Source organism: Lissotriton vulgaris, unplaced genomic scaffold (genome assembly GCF_964263255.1).
Source record: "Lissotriton vulgaris unplaced genomic scaffold, aLisVul1.2 SCAFFOLD_2118, whole genome shotgun sequence".
In the NCBI taxonomy this organism is placed as follows: domain Eukaryota; kingdom Metazoa; phylum Chordata; class Amphibia; order Caudata; family Salamandridae; genus Lissotriton; species Lissotriton vulgaris.
This window is the reverse complement of record NW_028250716.1, coordinates 419843-441084: the sequence shown is the minus strand read 5'-3', so window position 1 is coordinate 441084 and position 21242 is coordinate 419843. Positions and strand designations below refer to the sequence as shown.

The 21242-nt window shown below is 44.0% G+C and overlaps 1 pseudogene across 1 annotated transcript; it reads right to left on the bottom strand.

Moving 5' to 3' along the window:
• Positions 1 to 215: 215 nt before the first annotated feature.
• LOC147663154 (uncharacterized) lies at positions 216 to 4074 on the bottom strand (annotated as a pseudogene). The gene has a single exon (XR_015305420.1). The product of XR_015305420.1 is annotated as an uncharacterized LOC147663154 (transcript).
• Positions 4075 to 21242: the final 17168 nt, after the last annotated feature.

Genomic DNA, 21242 nt, shown 5'->3' with positions numbered 1-21242 from the left:
AACACTATGCAAATGGGGAAGGTCGCGCGGCAGGGACGGGGGCATGCAAGGGACAAAGCGCGACAAGGAAACTGTCAACGTAACACATCTCCTTCCTATAGAAAGAAGAAAAACATGAACCAAAATAACACAAAGAGCCCTTGTTCTTCATGGACTTGACCGCCACTTGTCATGACAACGTGCGACCTGAATCTTCCTTGTCGTAGTCATTCATGTTAGGTCTCTAACTGGATCTCTTGTTGTTCGCAGTTCCAAGAATCACTGGTTCAGTTCTTGTGGATAGGGTCCATACCATCCGGGGTGACTACTGCAAAGTCCTGACCTTCCTTCAACGTGGACGATTCTACTTCGTCAAAGGTGTCAGCTGAGTCCTCTGATTTCATATACTCGTGCTTCTCCACTGACTCTGCTTGAATTCGTTTATTTTCCATATCCACTTCTGGGTGTGGACGCTGTAGATGTATTTGTGCTTTTCCTCTTCCGTTCTGTGACTCCTCATTGCACACCTATTCATAGTAGTCCATCAAGTTGTTGTTCACGAGACTTCTTTTGCCAGCACGTTCTTCTTCGCACTGGTCTGTGATACACGCCAAATAATCCTCTCCCTTAGGATACTTCTTGGGATGGGTCGCTATACCAACGTCTACATCTGTCCTCTTGCTGCATTCAGTACTGGGACCTCCGGTGATGTTGCTGTCCATAAGTTCCATCACATTCGTGCGAATTGCCTCATGGACACTTCCTTTCCTCTGCATTGACAATTGAATTAAGCAAGAAGAGTTGCCCGAGTCCTCAGTATCTTTGTACCCGTATCCTCTCCTGGACTTTTTGTGCGTTACGCCCATTCCGATATCGATCTTAGGGGGTTGGCATGGCAAGTGTTCTTGTGTCTCTTCACTCTCATTCTCTGACTCCCTCAAATACAACTAGTCATATTAATCCATCTTTTTGTCGCACTCTAGTTCATCTTGACACACGACCTCTTCTTCCCCCATGCATAGTGTTGGTATACTTTGTCCTTTTTCAACCAGTACACTTTCTTCCACTTTTACACCCTTATCTTTCTTGATCTTGCACATTTTGTTTCCGTGTTTTCCTTTGTTGTTTCCTATATTAGCTTCACTTGTTCTTGCAGCTCTATTTGCTGTTTTTTTCCACGCATCATTGTCTTTAGCCTGTGAAGTCTTTTTGCTCAACATCCTGGAATGATAATACTTTTCCATTTCGTTCTTTTCCACCCAACACACTGGTTGAGAATTGTTTGGATTTAGGGTAATTTCTAATTTACTTTGCTCCTTCCATCCCAGTACCGAAAGGCCCTTTTTTGAAATGTACACTGTACTCCAGGTATTTCTTCCTTGGAAACTCAATTCCATTTCTCTGCATCCAACAAGGTCGATGATTTCACCTGTGTATGTTCTTGGGGTTGCGTTTGCTTCCATTAACTCTTCTCCTAGTTCTCTTGCCAATTTGCTCTGCCACACCTTCTTGCTGACCATTGTGAAATCTGACCCAGAATCAGCGACCATGTCAATGTCCACCCCACCTATGGTGATGGCACACACCGGTTTTCTTACTATCTTTTCATCCTCGTCATTGTTATCTTCATCTGTTATGATGAGTACACATAGATTATACTCAGACTCATCCGAAGATTCTGATTTTTCCTCCTCGCTCTCTTCCACATAACTCATCTTCCCCTTAACTCCCCTGTAGCACACCTTCTGAGAATGACCTATCAGTCCACATTGGGTACATTTGCTGTTCCTTATAGGACATTCCCAATTATCTGCCAAGTGTTTTTTGCTCACACACCCGAAGCACCTCAGATCCTTGTACTTCCTAGTTTAATTTTTTGTTTTACTCTCTTCCTCCTTTTCGTTTTTCCATAGTAATTGCTTCTTCCTTCTTCCGCTTAATTTGGCTACTATTCCTGTTTCCTCCTTTTTATTCTTTTCCTCTTTTATAACTGCTTTGGCACAACGACCCGTTAATTCTTTCCTCTTTACAATTTCAATAACTTCCTTGAGTGGTTTCTCTCCTTTTGCCCATAATGTGTCTTGTATGTCGGGATTAGCCGCGCACATGACAATTTGGTCCCTTATCAGGTCATCATGCATGTTTCCGAATTTGCATGTAAGTGTCAAATTTTTTAAAGCGGATACATAGTCCTCTATACTTTCTTCCATTCCTTGTTTACGCCTATAAAATTTATATCTGTTAACTGCTGCACAAACAGTTGGCTTGTAATAATTGTCCAAGTCTTCCATTGCATTTTTGAACACATCTCCTTCATTTTCACCACGAGTTTTTTTTGTGATGTTGTTGTACACCTTTAGGCCACCTGCCCCTAAACAGTGTAGTAGTATCTTTTTCTTTTCTTCAGCTGGTAGAACCTCATCTGGTTTGTCAAAAGTCGTTATGCAATTGTTGAAGAATTCTTTCCATTCCTCCCATTTTATTTCGGGTTCCTCTTTTCCTTTTAGGAATGATTGTGGGGGTGGTAGATTGTATATATTGCCTGTTGCCATCCTTTTTTTTTAAAAGAGTTTCCCTAGATATAGCTTCCTAATTTCCTATTTCTCACGTTGTTTCTTTCCTTCTTTTTTTTCCTTTGAACTCTCCCAATAAACGCAAAGTTACTTAATATTCTTTATGCTTCTGCAACACTCTAGCACCAATAAAATTTACCACACAAGTTTCATCTCTCTTCTCTTTCTATTTAAGTTGATATCGAAATGCGCGGTGATGAAAAGTGCTTCCTAAGCGTTGAAATCAAGGTTAAAATTTTTCCACTACTGAAATTGACTAGGACTACTTCACTCAATATCGCCCCTAAACGTCAGTTTCTTATAAATCTCACTTAACTCACTTAACTTTCTCATTAACGTGACTGACACGGAGACTTCCTCACTCAATATGGCCCCCACATGTCAATGACGTCAACACGTTACTCGGAAATATGTGCTGGAGCTCTGAGGCGAGTTTTACCTCACACGCTACCGCGTCTTCTCAATTTCAGTTTTTTTTCACAGTGCAGGGACACAACTGTATTCCCACGCCGATCACTCTACCTCCACCAGCATTCCCGGCTCATCTCAACTCAATTGTGCAGACGTCACAATTTGTGCTTCGGGTCTACCTCCGTTACTTTCAAGCACTTAAAAGTTCAATCTTTTTCTCAAAATCCGTTGACAGCTTAATCTTCACTCATTAATTATTCTTATGCGTCCATACCCTTCATCCGATGTCTTGCGCCGCCTTCTTCTTTACTTGATCAAATCTCAAGTCGTGGGTTCTTCAGTGTGTCGGATCCCCGTCCTCGTCGCCAAGTTTGTAAAGATGAGGTAAGCAAGTAGATTTAAACAAAGCTTTATTCGTAGCTAAGCAACACACCAGTAGGAACAGCGGCGCTCCGGTCAAGGGCTCACCTGCAAATGGGGATGGTCGCGCGGCAGGGACGGGGGCATGCAAGGGACAAAGCGCGACAAGGAAACTGTCAACGTAACAGAACCTCTGCTTGTCCCCGCTGCTCCATGGAGCAGGCAGACTTTCTTCATATGTTGAGGGGATGCCAGGCTTTAGATATGTACTGGCAGGCTGTAATAAACTGAATGAATTCAGCCACTGGTTGATTGGTTCTGAAAGATCCTAAGCATTGCCTGTTGGGCCTACTTCCTGTCCGTAAAAAGAAGACCCTGAGCACGAAATTCCTGGTACTGTGGTTAGTCTTGGCAAAACTACGAATCGCTATTCATTGACTGTCCCCGTCTCCCCAAAGGTATGAGCGTGGGAGAGAGAGCTGGCTGAGTGGGCTGTGGCCGAGGAGGGGTGTATGCACAAATGTATGAGAGATACAAAAATGGAGGATGATCTTTGGGCATGTATTTCTATTTTGGTGACGTTACTTGACCCACCTGATGCTAGACCACCTCTAGATTATTACTATTTGGGAACTGACTATTTGGGGCTGTAATATGAGTATGAGTACTATGGTCTCTGGATTACGTGGTAAATCTGGACCTCAGGTTGGCTGCCTAAGGCATGTTCATATATATGGAATTAATACCTTGAACTTTCAATAGTTTTCCTGTGACTTAGTATCATTCCACTGACCATATCTGGAACAAGAGGTAGAGCTGGGGGGAGATTACATGTATTGTTATTAACATGCCTGGTTTAAACAGTTGTTATATGCTGATGTGACAATAAAGATTATATATGAAAAAAAACTATAACTCGTGCCTTAAGATAACTATAACTTATGGCGCCAACCTCCAGAGTTTTCTACTTAATAATTTTACAGCAAGTGTTGCAGTGAGATTATCAAAGAGGGCATAGACAATGTCATGAGTGATGTAATATGTGTGGTAATTAGCCATGCATGGAAGGGGTGTGAGTTATTGTTACCTTAGGGCATGAGTTATAAGGCCACATGCATCATTGAAAATAGCGGTCGCAAAGGGGCAGATTCGCCCCTTTGCGACCGTTTTTACAATTGGGATGCATCATCCCAAATGCAAAAATTGCTATTTAAGTAATCGCTTAATTTGCAAAAAAACAACAGCAAAAATTGCGATTTCGCATTTAAGAAACACAAATAACCATCAACTCAAAGTTGATGGTAATTTGTGAGACAGTTATTATTAAATCAAAAAATGCTTTTCCTATCGAAGCTAGGTCCTCAATAGTACTACCTACTGCCGACCACTAATAGGTAGTAAGTATCATACCTTCCAACTCACACAGTGCCACTGTGTGACACACGATTTTGGCTCCCATCACAGGGTCTCCCAGTGAGGTGCTGATATCACACTGTGGCAGGACAAAGGAGCTGAAAACCACTCTGGCAACAGCCTCAGCAAGCTTTTTTTGGCGGGGAGGAGATGTGGGGGCTTCAAAAGTGCTTTGTAGGTACTTCTTGGCACAAAGCCTCGCCCCCTTCAAGGCCCCGCCCCCTCACACAGTGAGATTGTTCATCACGTTGGCAGGTATGATGTGTGTGTGTGTATATATATATATATATATATATATATATATATATATATATATATATATATATATATATATATATTAGCTTTTAAAAAACCAATGAAATTCACTGAAAAAAACATAGGTTATAGACTATATATAGTTAGGAATTAGCCTTTAAAAAACCTTGGAAATTCACTGAAAAAACCATAGGTTTTAGGCCTTATATAGTTAGGAATTAACATATAAAAAAACATTGAAATTCCTCCTATATAGTTAGCTGGACATTTTATTGATATAAAACCAATGAAATTCCACATATAGTTAGTTGCACTAACTATATATTTCGCGCATCCGCAATCCAATGCTGATGATGTCACATATTACATCATTCATGACATGGTCAGTGACATCACTGATGACAGCTCATTTAACATCAATGATCACACCACTGATGATATACTTCATGTGATAATACAATGCACCTCCTTACACTCTAATATAACCTCTGTTACACCTAGTGTAAAATACAGAGTATCATTTTTGAAACTATTGACACACCAATACCATTTACTACATACGCACTCACTGATTCCTACGTCTACATGCACATTCATTCATTCACCCATAAGGTCACTCATACATATAGTCACTCATCATTACAACACTATCATATGCACTCATACACCTATGCAGACACTCACACACTGCCACTCATCCATGGAGTTACTCACACACCTAGTCAGTCCTGTAAAGAATCAATCACACTTTGATTTCTTCATCTATACAGTTAAACACAGAACAGCTTACATTTTCACAGATATACTAACACATACTTACTCACTTATACAATCAAATCCTTCATCCTTACTCTTATACATCCACTCATTCTTCAATATGTAAAACATATTTAAACTTGACAAAAACACACAGACACTGGATGATGTCATCAGTGATGTCATTTGAGATGTCATCAGTGATGTCATCAGTGATGTCACTGACCATGTCATGAATGATGTAATATGTGACATCATCAGCATTGGATTGCGGATGCGCGAAATATATAGTTAGTGCAACTAACTATATGTGGAATTTCATTGGTTTTATATCAATAAAATGTCCAGCTAACTATATAGGAGGAATTTCAATGTTTTTTTATATGTTAATTCCTAACTATATAAGGCCTAAAACCTATGGTTTTTTCAGTGAATATATATATATATATATTCACTGAAAAAACCATAGGTTATAGACCATATATAGTTAGGGATTAGCATTTACAAAACCTTATTTTACTCGCACAAAACCATTGAAATTCCATATATAGTTAGTTGCACTAACTATATATCGCGCACCCGCAATCCATTGCTAATGATGTCACATATTATTCATGACATGGTCAGTGACATCACTGATGACATCACTGATGACATCTCAAATGACATCACTGATGACATCACTGACATCTCATTTGACATTACTGATCACATCACTGATGATATCATTATGTGATAATACAATGAACATCTTCAGACTCTAATATAACCTTAGATACAATCAGTATAAACAGACACTCACAGACTGTCACTTATCCATGGAGTTACTCACACACCTACTCAGTCATGCAAAAGATTAATCACACCTCCATTTCCTCAACTATACAGTTATACACACCTTACTTATTCAAACATATACTAACACATATTTACTCTCTTATACAATCCCTGATACAAGTTCACAATGATCGATACAGCCACTCTCACATTCACTAGCTCTTATGTTCAGTTATTTATATATGTCAACTCTCACATGGACTGTGTTTTACATATGTACTTACTTTGACATGTAGCACTGAGATATCCATTCACTCACCAATACACTCATGCAGTCAGTCGACCGCCCATACAGCTGTTTCCACATGCACTTTTGAACCCACACATTTAGTTAATCAACTGCTCACACATCTATGCACAGAGTCATACACCTCCCAGCCACCCACACACATACTCAGTCTCCCATACAAATACTTGGGCAACCATTCAATAACCCATATAGTTACTCATATAGCTACTGATTTAAACATGCAGCAGTTTACAGAACAACATATATAATGATTACCAAATTAAGACAGTTTAGTCACTAACCCATGCACTCAGTGAGACACATTTAATCACTCACTCATACAGTCAGTCATGCACCTACTAAATCCTTCATCCAGACACTTATACATCCACTCATTCTTCAATATGTAAGACATATTTTAACTTTACAGAAACATACAGTCACTGGGTGTTGTCATCAGTGATGTCATCAGTGAAGTCATTTGAGATGTCATCAGTGATGTCATCAGTGATGTCATCAGTGATGTCACTGACCATGTCATGAATAATATGTGACATCATTAGCAATGGATTGCGGGTGCGCGATATATAGTTAGTGCAACTAACTATATATGGAATTTCAATGGTTTTGTGCGAGTAAAATAAGGTTTTGTAAATGCTAATCCCTAACTATATATGGTCTATAACCTATGGTTTTTTCAGTGAATTTTCAAGGTTTTGTAAATGCAAATTCCTAACTATATATGGTCTATAACCTATGGTTTTTTCAGTGAATTTCATTGGTTTTTTAAAAGCTAATATCTATAGCTGTAAAATATATTCTTTATTACGTGACGTATCACGTAGCCCGTGAGACGCCTCATGATGCATCGCATAACCGTGACGTATCGTCTCTGCAGCGCAAACCAAACCCGTAACGTAAGCGCGCCAGAGCACGCTTAAAGATATATATATATTTTTTTTACCTTAATTAGACAAAATCCACACGTGCACATATCACAAACGTTCCAAAAACACAATATGTCGGACTCCCATTACGCTGCCAGTTAGCTGCCCGGTTAACGTACCGGAAAGCACCTCTACCGCGAAAAATCGCAATATTTTTTTCTTTTGCCCCGCGGGCAACTTTAATAGCCCCCTCATCAATCCTAGGGGTTCACCTTACCCCTTTCCTTCATTTACACCTTTTTTTTTTCCACCTCTTGTCTCTCGATCTCCAGACTGTTTACAATGTTAACAGCCAATCAGCTACTCCTCAGACTCCCGTTACGCTGCCGGTTAGCTGCCCGGTTAGCTGCCCGGTTAGCTGCCCGGTTCGCGTACCGGGACGCGTCTCTACGGCGAAAAAATCTGAATTTTTTTTAAATTTTTTTTTTGCCCCGCGTGGCTCTATAATATCCCCCTCATCAATCCTAGGGGGTCAGAAGGGGTCTACCTTGCCCCCTTTCCTTCATTTCCCCCTTTGTTTTGGCCTCCTCTTGTCTCTCGATCCTACCGAGAGACAAGATGGCGGCCGCTCCGGACTGTTTACAATGTTGACAGCCAATCAGCTACTCCTCAGACTCCCGTTACGCTGCCGGTTAGCTGCCCGGTTAGCTGCCCGGTTAGCTGCCCGGTTCGCGTACCGGGACGTGTCTCTACGGCGAAAAAATCGGAATTTTTAAAAAAAAATTTTTTTGCCCCGCGTGGCTCTATAATATCCCCCTCATCAATCCTAGGGGGTCAGAAGGGGTCTACCTTGCCCCCTTTCCTTTATTTCCCCCTTTGTTTTGGCCTCCTCTTGTCTCTCGATCCTACCGAGAGACAAGATGGCGGCCGCTCCGGACTGTTTAGAATGTTGACAGACACCAGAGAGCCAATCAGCTTCGCATCGCAAAGTTCCGATACGCGAAAAGTACGCGAACCGGAGCGCTGCCCGGAGCGCTGTTACAGATATATATCTTGTTTAAAACGTTAATTTCTCAAAATTCACTGAAGCACATATATTGAGACCTAGCAAAGGCACATCGGGCTAACAGTCCCTACAATTTTGCCAAGTTTCGTGCAAATCCATTCAGCCGTTCGGGCTAAAAGTGAGTCCAACCGCCCTATGGAAAAATGAATGGGAAAAACGTGTTTTGGGACCCCCCTTTTTTCTCGGCCCCCCCTTGAAGAACCCCCCCCAAATTTTCAGGGGCTGCTCAGAAACAAAATGTGCCATTTTCCTGAAAATTTCAGCCAATTCCGTCCACAAACGCCAAAGTTATTAGACATAGAATTTTCAGAAATCCCATAGGGAAAAAATCCTAACTATATATACCTACTGGCTATCGCCAGTAGGTAATATATATATATATGAATCACTACCTGAGATCATCATTGCTGAGGGGCGGAGCTGACATTATGCACCTATCAGAGTGCGGTTTGGTGCATTTCACCTGCAGAACGTTGGGACTTCCTTTTCACTCACCGCAGGCGCTGACGAAGGCCAAACCGGCCGAAATGCATTCGACATTTTTCTGTATTTAATGTTGCTGTCTTCTAACCCCCACAGTGGCTTCTGCTTCTTTCTACGAGAGGAGGTGTTTGTGTCATTCATTTCACGGGTATTCCAGTAGCGCGTTCAGAAGCTCGCTCATCGCAAGTGGCCTGGAGAATCTGGTTCCTGCTTCGGCATTTGCTTGTTTCTTCACGTTTGTGTAAATCTCCAGACTCGCCGGCAGTCAGAGCAATTTGAAGTGGCTTATTGAGACATTGCTTCTGCCAGGGCGGGATGCACTGTCCTCCTGCCCCTTTTGATTTGCTACTCTGACTTTCGGTTGATGAGACACGGGGACCCGAGGCAGCACCAGCAGTTTATTTTGCGGGTTACTACGCTTTGCAGAGCACCCAACCCCCGCTATTTTCTTGAATTTCACCATGAACGCCCGACAGCAATACTCACCTGGGAGCCACTGGTGCATCCTGGGGCACGGAGTCCGTTGACTTCCTCAGATCAGCTGAATCACTACCTGAGATCATCATTGCTGAGGGTCGGAGCTGACATTATGCACCTATCAGAGTGCGGTTTGGTGCATTTCACCTGCAGAGCGTTGGGACTTCCTTTTCACTCACCGCAGGCGCTGACGAAGGCCAAACCGGCCGAAATGCATTCGCCATTTTTCTGTATTTAATGTTGCTGTCTTCTAACCCCCACAGTGGCTTCTGCTTCTTTCTACGAGAGGAGGTGTTTGTGTTATATATATATATATATATATATATATATATATATATTTTTTTTTTTTTTTTTTTAAATTTAATACCAACCTAATACTGAAATACAGAACGAAATTAGTTGTAAAAAGCATGAATGGTAAAAACATATGTCTTGTAAAAAAAATGCATGGTAATGACACTCGTGTTGCTACGGCCGCTTTGTGAAGGTAATGTGTGGTAACTCCGCGTTGTAATGGCAGGTCCCCAAGCCAGCTCTCCCCTGGCTGCTCCCTATGCCAGAAGTCTCCCTTCAACTCTGTTTTACTTTTCAGGCTTGTTTTTCCCCTCTAATCATTTTCACTTTAAGGTTCATTTCCCCCCTCAAATTCTTGGCAGCTTCTTCCTCGCAGACTCTTTCCTGTCCTCTTCCTCCCGCTTTCTGCATCCTGCTGACTCCACCCAGCGCCCCGCCAGGTTAACCTCTGCAATGGAGGCCGCAGCACAACCCCATTGAGCAGTTCCTCAGGACAGCACTCCCCTGGTTGCTTGTTATGCCAGAAGTCCTCCCTTTAACTCCAACTCTATTTTACTTTTCATGCTAGTTTTTTTCCTGTAACTTTGTTTACTTTCAGGCTCACTTTTTTCTCCCTTTAACTCTGTTTTACTTTTCAGGCTTGTTTTCCCCTCTAACTTTGTTTGGTTTCAGACTTCTAGTCCTCCACCACGGACAGCGCAACAACTACAACCTTGCCTCCTAGCGAGCAATGCCAGGACCCTTCTCTGGCCGGCACTTAATATTCCACTGCAGCACACAACCCTCAGCACCAGAAATTCCACCTACCACTACTGCTACAGATCAACTCAAGTGCCTGAAAATCAACACTCGATCACTCCACAAGCACATCAGTGGGATTTGGGACACCATCACCTCCCTCACACCTGACATCATCATCCTCATCGAGACATGGCTTAACCCGGCATCGCCACACCATACTGATGCAAGAAAATTCTCTGGACCATACCAGCAAACAAGGTGGTGGAATAGCCATCATCCACAAAGAATCCCCCAACTGCACAGACACCACAGACATTCCCACCCCCAGCATGGAAAACCTAAATTTCCACATCCACGCTAACTGCAAAATAATATTCAGAGACACTCTCGCCTACAGACCACCTGGACCACGCCCTGCCTTCTGCAATACGACTTTATCACCCCACTAGCCATGAACTTCAAATACTTGCTCTTCCTCGGTGCCCCCCACTTCCACCTGGAAGACACCAATTACACCAACACAAACAACGTACTTGAGAGCATGGAGATCCTCCATACTAGTGGTGGATCCCACACACATCACTGGACACACTCACTAAACCATATTCACAGCCAGCGACAGAATCAAATACGGCCACTCCACCGAAATCACCAGGTAAGACCACTTCGGTGGCCACTTGCACACCACAACCACCCCCTACACACCAGCTGCCCCTCAACACCACCTACAGCAAAGTAACAGAAGTCCTCAGGACCAAATCCCTCGTGCTCAATTCTAACCTCAAAGTGGCAGTTGGAAATTTCGACTCATGGATCAACACGTGCACCGACCAAATTGCCCCCCTCTAGCCCACCAAATCCAACAGATCTTCCAGACACCACAGCTGGTTTGCCTGAGAGCTCAAATCCCACAAACGCTCCTGTAAGTGACTTGAAATGATTTGTCACACCAGCAAAAACAAAGACGGACCGTGACAACTTCAAACTAGCCCCAGTTCAAAGACGCTAAAATAAACACCCAGGTTCTTTGCCTGAACAACAGCTCAAATCACAGCACTGAGACCGCCCTGATTGAGACCACAGATGACATCAGGACCCTCCTAGACAGGGAAGAGACCGCCGCCCTTATCCTCCTCGATATCTCCGCAGCTTTCAACACTGTGTCTCACTATACCCTCCTGCTCGGCCTCCACGAACTGGGAATCCAAGGGAAAGACCTCTAATGGGTCTCTTCATTGCTCGCTAGATGAATATAAATCGTCCGCCCTCCACCTTTCACCTCGGGACCAAAAACAATCTTTGGAATTCCACAAGGATCCTCTCTACTTCCAAACCTTTTTAACACTTACATGGCACCCCTGACCACCCTGGTCAGATCCCACGGCATGAACATAACCTCCTACACTGACTACAGGTGCATGGCCAATGTTGCAGGCTGGATGCATAGTAGAAACCTCAAACTCAATACAGACATAACAGAAATACGAATCTTCGGGAGCAGCAACTCCCTGTGGGACGACTCCTGGTGGCCAACGGAGCTTGGCTCGAACCCACGCAGCATGCTAGAAATCTCACAATAATACTTGACAGCAAGCTCTCGACGAAGAAGTAGATAAACTCATCCTCTTGCATTCGCACCCTGCACTCAAACAAATCTTCAAATGGCTCCCCTTCTAAATCAGATGCACCGTCACCCATGACCACCTCACCAGCTGCCTGGACTATGGCAACTCCCTCTATGTGGGAATCACCTCTCAACTACTAAATAGATTCCAGACCATACAAAACGCAGCAGCCGGGCTCATCCTCAACCTCCCTAGGCAGACCCACATCTCCCCCCACCTCAAAGCCATACACGGGCTCCCTATCAGCAAACGGTTCCAATTCAAACTGCTAAGCCACGCCTACAAAGCCATTCATAACAAGGGCCTAGCCTACCTTATCCACAGGGTGGACTTTCACCAACCCAGCCGCATACTTCGTTCCTCATCCCTCTTCCTGGCCCACACGCCCTGCATCCACAGAAGCAGGAGCGGTGGCTGCGCATTCTCACACCTGTCAGCTAAGTCCTGCAATGGCCATTCCCTCCACCTCCATACTTCCCTACCCTGCAGGAGTTCGGGAAGGTCCTAAAGACTTGGCTTTTTAATTAACACATCTCAACAGTAGCATCCCCCCAGTGCCTGGATACGCAGCGATCAACAAATCCTATTGGATTGATTGATTGTTTCCACAATGGACACCAACAGTGAAATCATGATGGTCCCCCGACTCTAAATAGAGTGAACAGATCGTTAGTTGGGCAGACTTTTGGGGCAGAGTACCCTGCCCACCAAATTCTAAATGAGACTTCAAGTTCATTATTTGACGTCCACATTAGAATCAAATTACAAGAATACTGAGGACATTCTCTGTGCATTTAAATGGTTGAGCATGTGCCTTTGGTGTCTCAATAACCTTTTAATATTGTCAAGTCAAGTCAAGTCATAAAGGCTTTATTTCGATAAAAATTATCATAAAAGCTCATTTAAAATACACAAATTAATATTTAAAAGAACACAAAGAAAAAATGTTGTATACCATTAAAAGAGTTTCCAAGGTTCATTTAAAAGTTTCCAAAATTTAGTGGAAAGAAAAAAATATTTCATAGAATGATATAAAAAAACAGATTAAACAATTGATTTAAGCCTCTTGGATCTAATGGTCCAAGCCCATGATAAGAATTTAGCAAGAACACAAGCATATAAGGTACAACAATCAGACCTAAGTATGCGTATTGCCTCTGCGTGACGCCTAGTGCCAAGCTGGCGACATAGATGTTTAAGCCATTTCTTCCGTGGTAAGGTGTACTCTCCGCATTCAAACAAGAAGTGCGCCACTGTCTCAGGTCTTCCTATGCACATTGGACAGAACTCTGTGGTTCGCGCAGGTGGTTTCCACCGTGATGATAAAGCATACAAGGGAAGAGTACCTGCTCTAAATTTAAAATAGGAGGGCCCTATCAAAAGGTTTCTCGATTGTATCTAAATATAATTCTCGTGTTGGGAGGTCCTTAAAATTCAGGAAATCTTCAGTTAGTCTGCCCAAGCAATCATTAGTGTTCCTTTTTGACGCTATCCAATTCCAATACAAAGTCTTTAGGGTTTCCTTTGGAGGAGAAGATCTGTTTAGCCAAGCTTCTTTTAAGCCCAAATTGAATAACAGGACTTTCATGTCTCTCAACCATTTGATTTTCTGCCATCCTAGAAGTGACATAATTTCTGAGAGGCCTTGCGCATATTTATCAAGTTCCTGTACTCGCCACAGGCGGGCCCATAAAAGTAACGGCCGAAGTTTTGCTTTGTCATCAATTGGGCGACAACCTAGATCCAGCATTAGCGGGATCATAGGCGTACCTTGCGGGAGAGACATAATTGCTCTGCAGAATTTCCTCTCCGATCTTGGCAATTCATTTGTAATAGATGAGCCCCATAGCTCGGCCCCATAAAGAGCAGAACTAACCCCCTTGGCTGTATAGATTTCGAGAACAGTGGATATGGGTCTAAAAACACAGGAGCGTTGTTCTTTCAATAGGGCTCCTGTTAGACGTTTGTGGGCTAGTAGCATTTTATCCAAGTGAGGGGCCCATTGCATTTTGTGGGACAAACGAATGCCTAGATAGTCAAAGACTTCAACTTTCCCCAAAGGTTCTCCATTCAAGGTAGGAGGACAAATTGTTTTTTTCCTTGGGGGATTCAGCACAAGGTACTTCGTCTTTTCAGTATTAATAGTCAAGCCCCGTTGAGAGCAAAAGGACTGGAAATTGTTCAAAAGTCTTTGGAGACCAATCGGGGTTTTCGATATCAAAAGCGTATCGTCCGCGAAGATGAGGGTGGGTATACGCTCTCCAGCCAGGGATGGTTCATCTGAAGGATATTTACGAAGATGCTCGACCACTGCATTGATGTAAAGGGAAAAAAGGGTGGGAGCTAGGACACATCCCTGGCGGACCCCCCTCTCTACCGGGATACTGCTAGTTTTTTCCCCCTCTGGGCCCCACCTTATCTGGGCAAAGCTTTTTTCATGGAGCCTGATGAGTAATGTGAGAATGTAGTGCGGCAACCCCATATCAGCCAGAACTCCCCAAAGGGTCTCCCTCGGTACAAGGTCAAAGGCAGTCTTTAAATCGATAAAAGCGAGATAAAGACTGCCCTTGCCTATAACCACTACCCTCCAGTATAACATCATCAGCCTGAAGGCTTGCTCAATTGTACCAGTACCCACTCGGAACCCTGCCTGGTAGTCGGAGAGTATTTTATTTTGATCTATCCAATCCAATATTCTGACCAATAGGACCTTGCCAACTACTTTTTGGCTAATGTCCAATAGACTAATTGGTCTATAATTGGATGGATCATCTCTGGCGCCTTTTTTATAAATGGGAATGACCTCCGCCCCTTTCCATGATGTGGGAATCGGTGCTCCCCTGCAGATGGCAACGAGAAGACAGTGAATGAACTTTCCCCATTTCTGGATATCTGATCTCAACAGATCCCCCGGTATGCCATCCGGACCGGCAGCTTTTTGGGGTTTGATGGAGCTTATGGCATACTCCACTTCTTTTATTGTAAAATCAGAGCTATCATGAAGGGTCGCCCAATCCAATTCAATCGCAGGTAGGTTCCCTACCCTTATTTCAGCACCAGTGTACAACTTTGAGAAGTGGTTAACCCACGCCTGGCTTGGGATATTACATGTTATCAAATCAGAATCGGGTCTATTTCTGGCTCTTATTGTATCCCAGAAGTATTTTGAGTCCTTCTTAGAGCTCGCCTCTTTGAGAGTACGCCAATACTCCTCCTCCCACTCTTTTTTTGCGTGTGCCAGTGCAGTTCTATGCTCTTTCCTGGCTATCTGTATCAAGGGTTGGGACCTGCTTTTAACGGCCTCTATTAAGAGTGACTTTGCCCGTCTGCATGCTGGGGTATACCAGTCATGCTTCCCCTTGGGTTTACGCTGAGATGGAATCCCCCCTACAAAGCCCTTACCCTGGAATACATCCCCTATAGACTTAACAGCCTCCTCAAAAATAGATGTCACCTTTTCAGCTGAATGGGCCAAATTGGTAGCATCTAATTCGATCTGAGAAGACTGAAGTAATTCCGTGATGGTGGAAAGTTTGACAGCGTCAGTGGCGATTTTATTCCACTTACGACGTCGTCCACAGGATGCTACAGTAATCTTTTGAGTATGATTGCGGGAGGGTACAATTGCTATACTAGACCAGGGATTGTGTAAGGATAAGGAAAGCGAGTTGTGATCGCTCTCCACGGTGGGTTGGACAACCATATCCTGGACCAGTCCCCAAAGTTTTAGATCCAACAGGATATAGTCAATTCTCGAATTTTGACCAACCCTGTTGAAAGTGGGAATACCTAGGCGGTCAGAAATTGTGAGGCCATTCGTGGCTCTTAAGCCAAACTCCAATGTTAGGGCGTTAAGTTGGACTGCAGTTCGAGACCATCTTTTTATCGGGGCGATAGATAATGCAGGAATACCCCATCTACTATCATCCTCAGTGAGGTCTGAATTGTCATCAATAGGGAGCAGTTCATATGTACAATTAAAATCGCCCGCTATTAAGGTATAATCACCTTCTGCGTGGTCTCTAAGTTCTACTTCAAGGGTGGATATTACTAGCGACGTCAGCCCGTTTTTAGTTCCTCTGGCATAAACATTGTACAAGGCAAGGGATAAGCCCCTACTGTGATTTCTCAATAGAATAGCTAATATATCTGGGCTACTAACATGCTTGGATGTAATATTGCAGTTAAGAGAAATGCTTACCCAGATAAGAAGCCCCCCAGAGGGACGGTCCTTTCCTTGTGTGGCTTTTACAGCGGGCACAAAGTACGTTACAAAACCAACCCGGTGGAGCGGTTCAACACTCCAAGTCTCTTGAAACAGACAAATTTTGTGCGCCTCAACCAAATCATTCCATTCTGGCGAACCCAATTTTCTATAGATACCTGCAAGGTTCAAGCTAAGTATTTTTATTGAACCCTTGTCAGGATTACTATCGCTCCTGCTGTTGTTGTGCGGTCCCAGGCACTCTGTTGGTCGCAAGGATGATACTAGTTGGAAATTAGTTGGAACTGACTGGATTGACAGCTTAGGGCTCTTAGTTTGCCTACCAATCAATGTATGTTCCTCCTCCCCTTGGTTCAGGTTTAAAGGTGGGGTACTAATTGGCTCAGGAGTGAGTCAATCTACCTCTTCAAGGGTACAAAACCGGTCCCAGTGTGTGAACTGGGAGAGAAAAGGGTCAACTATGGGTGGACCAGGCCAAGGTGATTGCCACTGGTGGAAGGCATGCTGGGGAACTTGTGGATAAGCCCTATTTAAGGGAAAGCTAGTTTTCGGGATATGTTGTCTATGTGCCATTGGGTAGAAGAAGGAAAGGGGAAGTGGGTGAATTTGGGTATTTACTCCACTAATGGGTGCACTGCATATGTAGTTCACTACCGCTGTATTCCTAAAATAACGGTTATGACGTCCCCTGCTATAGTTTTAGTGTTCCTGCCTACCCACTCTCCTCTTCTGACCGCAAGTATTTCCCCAGACATATGTGGGAGTAGGGGTCTGTTGAGCTGTAGCCATTGGGCACATTTGTTCCTTAGTTCAACATTAGTTTCCCTTCTACCTTCCTTCAGTGGTGGTACGCCCGTTAGTACAACTACAAAAGGTGCAGCTTCCACTGGCAAATTGATTGTCTTAAAACGAGCTGGTCTTGACTTTGGCTCCTGAGTTTTAATAGGGGAGGAAGTTGATTTTGTGTGCTTACTGGAATTTTGGGCAGCTTTAATTGCTGGATTAGAAGGTTTTCCAGTTCCCAACTCACACTGGGACTGCAAAATGGAACCAGCAGGACTTGGAAGCGGGACAGAAGGAACAACTTTTTTCCCCCGTTTTGGGTAGGGCAGTACGAATCTTTTGCAATATTCGCCGGGGGTAGTTTCGGCTTTGTGGCTAAGTGTGGTTTACTAGCATTTCCCCCCAGTATCTCTCCTTTCTGTCTCCCTTGGGGTAATGTACCCTCGATACTGCCTAGCTTGTTAGACCCAGCCCCTTTAGTATTCATTAGTGATGTCAATCTATCGATTTTTGACATAAGGGGCTTAATGTGAGCAATGATCGTGGCTTCAAGGTCTGCTTTAAGGTCCGCTACCATATTAACTACCCAGCAAGGTATACCTGATGATTGACTAGAAATTGGGGTCAGGAGATTGTGGTTACGTTTATCAACGTTCGCCCTTTTCTTTTTTCTATGGACACTACTGTCATTGCTTACATTCCCTTTTCCTGAGCATATATTGCTTGTTATTTCACTATCCCTTATGGAATTTGAATCGGGCATGGGGTTCTTTAGGACCCCTGGTGACTCAATGGGAGGCTGGCCGCATGGGAGATCCGCAAAAGAAGCAGTGACTCCAAGACTTAAGTCCAAATCCTCTGTAACGTCTAAGGGTGGAGACTGACGATTAATTATTGCCTCCTGGGAGTCGTGCAGAATTATAGTTGGTGGTAAGGAGAAACTCCTTTCCGTGTTGGCTATAGCTGAAGATACAACCCCAATAGTTTGCTGTAGCATACGGTCAATAGCAGTTAAAGTGGGGACAGGTTGAGGTGCAGGTTCCTTAAGCTTGGTTTTAGATCGCAAGATAGGCATTTTACCAGTTTTGACACCCTTCCTCATGCCACTAAAAATATGCAAAGAAAAGAGGGGGGGTCCGGCCCGGCCTCTTATTGCCGCTGAGGGCCGTAGAGGGCCCGCCCTTTGCCCGGGCTTCGCCCGGCGTCCCGCTTGCGTCCCGCAAGACGGTCCCTCACCGGATTATGTAGATTGGTGTAATAATGAATACAGGTATTGACTGAGAATGTTACTGTGAATAAATACTGTTAATGAATGGAATTAGCCCATACGCAAAGTTCTACATTGTTGTTAATGCTGCCAGTGTTATAGTTACCAGAGGGGCTAGAGACGCTCAACATCCTGGGATACTGGGCAAATCACGTAATCTCACTGTGCCTAACAAAATGAATGTGTCCATCTGTAACGCAAATGGTGCTCATGTAATGTGTTCTGATACCTTTGGGTCGGGTTCGCGTTATATAAAGCTACAAACAAAAACCTCTTGTGCTGTAATAAAAACACTCTACTGTGCCTGAAATGTTAAGCTGTGTACTTACGGATTTGTAGCTGTGCATGAAAAAGAAGAACATGCCGAAGCGGATAACTAGGCACCAAGTATTGTGGATAAGCTTAACTAAGAAAAACAGCCCTGCCAACTGCCACGTATCGCGCCTTAGCCAAACGCATTTTAAGGAAAGTCCCTGCATCCAAAATAATTATCACGCATTCTAGTGCCTCCTCGGCTGTAAAGCTGGAGCCCTGCAGTATGGTAATTTAATTAGCACTGTCGGATCAAAGCTGGCAGCCCAGTTCGTTCTTGCTGTTTGCAGCTTGGGGGCTGGCTCCGGCATTGCTTGCATTGGAAACATTTACCCAACATTCTCACTTACCTGATCTAAAGCTGCTAGAGGCACCAGACCTCATGTGGCATTACCGTCACTAGTTTCTATCAAGACATTGGGAGTCGAGCGATGCACTCTTGAATTTAGTTAAACTCGTGTTTCCTGAGACACGAGTAGGGGCGGGCAGCATTCCTAATGGATTTAAAGTCTGAAAATGATTTTAGAGACTGCACTAGTGTAAGTGCTGATGGGGGAATGATAGCCAGTTCTTACCACACTACAGTATCCTGCGACGTCGGGGACTCGACCCCTGGGCTCTTTGCATGCCTATGTGGCACATACTTCTGCCACAGCAATATGGCAGAGAGCTGCTGGTATGTGCTATCCGCAACTGGACCAACCCCACCGCCCATACCCTGAGACTGTGTGTTTACTCAGGGCACAGAATTGAAAAGGAATACAAGGGTAATAATCATGCTGTGTTAGGAGTTGTTGCAGCCACGAGGCCGGACGCCAATTCAACCGCCTGGTGCGCCAATTTTCCCACGAGGAATGCAGGTACTTATGTGCAGTGAGTGAAACTGTCTGTGCCCTGAGTGAACAGCGATACCTTGCACCTGCACAGCGATACCTTGCACCTGCGCAGCGATACCTTGCACCTGCGCAGCGATACCTTGCACCTGCGCCCGTTTGTCTGTGTGGGTCTGAACCTGACTGGCTTCACTAAATCAACCTTAAGTTCCTAAATGTTCATTGTGCTGGTAAAAACATTTTAATCTAAATTTTGAGTTAGCCTACCATTTCATTGTCAGGGGACTCTCACAACTTGACTGGTTGAGAGCAATGGCCCCGGAAATTCTGGTGGTACTATGGTGTGTTTGTGATACTAAAGAATAACATTACTAGTGCGCAAGTAAAAATTATGCACTAATCAAAAGTCAAGAGCGCTGACTTAGTGTTTGGGAAAGGTTAAAAAAAAAACCTGACCGCCTAGACCGCTGATCCACATTTTACTGAACACTGGTTATCAGAGATCAAAGCCCACCCCCACTTTCTATGCGTCGGTGCATTAAAGTGATATTTTATTAGGATTAGGTCCCCTTTAAAGGGTGCTGGGTGATAAATACAAGCCGTGGAGACTGAGAGTGGGGCCCACCTTAGCACTGGCAGAATGGCCTCAGGTCAGTGTGCGAGTTGTCATCAGTAGACAGGGGCACATTTTAGTAGCATTTACTTTATTATACATTACTAGTGCACTGTACTTTTTAGGAGCCCTGAGCAGCACGACATAGTTGAAGTCGCACTTTACTCGCCAGTGACGGTGGAGAGAGTCTGGTCGGTGGTGATGGAGATATTGTCACTCACAGTTGTTGAAATGCCACTCATAATTACACTGAAATTCGAAACATGTCACACTTAGCAATCTGAAACCTTGGCAGCTATGCCAACCTGCTCTTTAACAAATATTTGAGCGAATAAAGGCTGAATTGAGCTCTTGGCCTTTCCAGACTCAGCCCCAGCTCAGGGTCGGCCTTGAATCAGCCCCAGCTCAGGGGCCTTGAATCAGCTCAGGCTCGGCCTGGTCTCCTCTGCTCTTGACTCTACTATTTACAGGGAGACCCTCCTCCCTCCAGCACTGAGAGTTTCTGCACACACCATCACTCACTTGTTCTGGTTTCCTGCCCCTCATTCCTCCGGTCCTTTCTTTGTCATTTTTTCCGCGTGAACCAAGACCCGAGAGCGGCTCCGAGGAAGGAGGAGGAACAGCACCGACGGCAGAGCAGGATGGAGACAGTGGCTAGTGCGCAAGCGCAGAAAAGGGATACCGTAAGTGCACATGCTCGGAGATAAAACACGGCTCAGACGGAGGATACCTTCCCTCTGTCATGCGCAGTAGCATTTTATTTATTTATTTATTTATGCATTTTTTATATAGCGCGGACTTTACCCGAAGGCGTCAGAGCGCT